A 594-nucleotide genomic window follows, 5' to 3' on the forward strand; every position below is an offset into this window, starting at 1 on the left:
GCTTTTCATTAGCTCGGTGTGCTAGCTTTTTCATCAGCAGGTCCACCTTGGCAGACAGCATGTCTACCTACTTAAGTTGATGCATTCCTCCTCTTTTGTGGGTCTAAAGACATTCTTCATTCCAACCTTGGTTGGAAACCATCTTCTCCACAAGAGTTGTTGCTTGTGCGATTGTAAGTGACAAGAATGCACCTCTAGCAGCGGCATCCATGTTCTCATGGGTATGGTAGAAAGTCTGCATGAGTAGCCAATCCTCCATCCCATGATGAGGACATTCTGATATGTAGTCTTGAAAGCGTTCCCATGCCTCAGGGTCAAATTCATCATGTTGCTACTTAAAACTTGAGATTCTTCCATGCAGGGCATTGGTTTTGCCCGTGGGAAAGAATTTTGCTAGGAAGGCAGTGGAGCAGTTTTTCCATGTAGTATTTCTATATTTGTTGGTGTAGAACCATTGCTTCACCTTCCCCAAGAGTGAGAATGGGAAGAGGCGAAGTAATATGGCATCTCTGGTAACTCCCTTGATGGTGAAAGTGTTGCAGATCTCCAGGAAGTGTTGGAGATGAGCACTCACATTTTCATGTGTCGTTCCGC

At 44.9% G+C, this 594-nt stretch overlaps 1 non-coding gene across 1 annotated transcript; it reads left to right on the top strand.

The window, feature by feature from the left end:
- The first annotated feature begins 257 nt into the window (after positions 1 to 257).
- On the top strand, positions 258 to 364 carry LOC136490307 (small nucleolar RNA R71). Its single transcript, XR_010767597.1, has one exon. It is a non-coding gene; the product is annotated as a small nucleolar RNA R71 (small nucleolar RNA).
- The last annotated feature ends 230 nt before the right edge of the window (positions 365 to 594 follow it).

The sequence above is a fragment of the Miscanthus floridulus genome, chromosome 10 (assembly GCF_019320115.1).
Source record: "Miscanthus floridulus cultivar M001 chromosome 10, ASM1932011v1, whole genome shotgun sequence".
Classification (NCBI taxonomy): Eukaryota; Viridiplantae; Streptophyta; class Magnoliopsida; order Poales; family Poaceae; genus Miscanthus; species Miscanthus floridulus.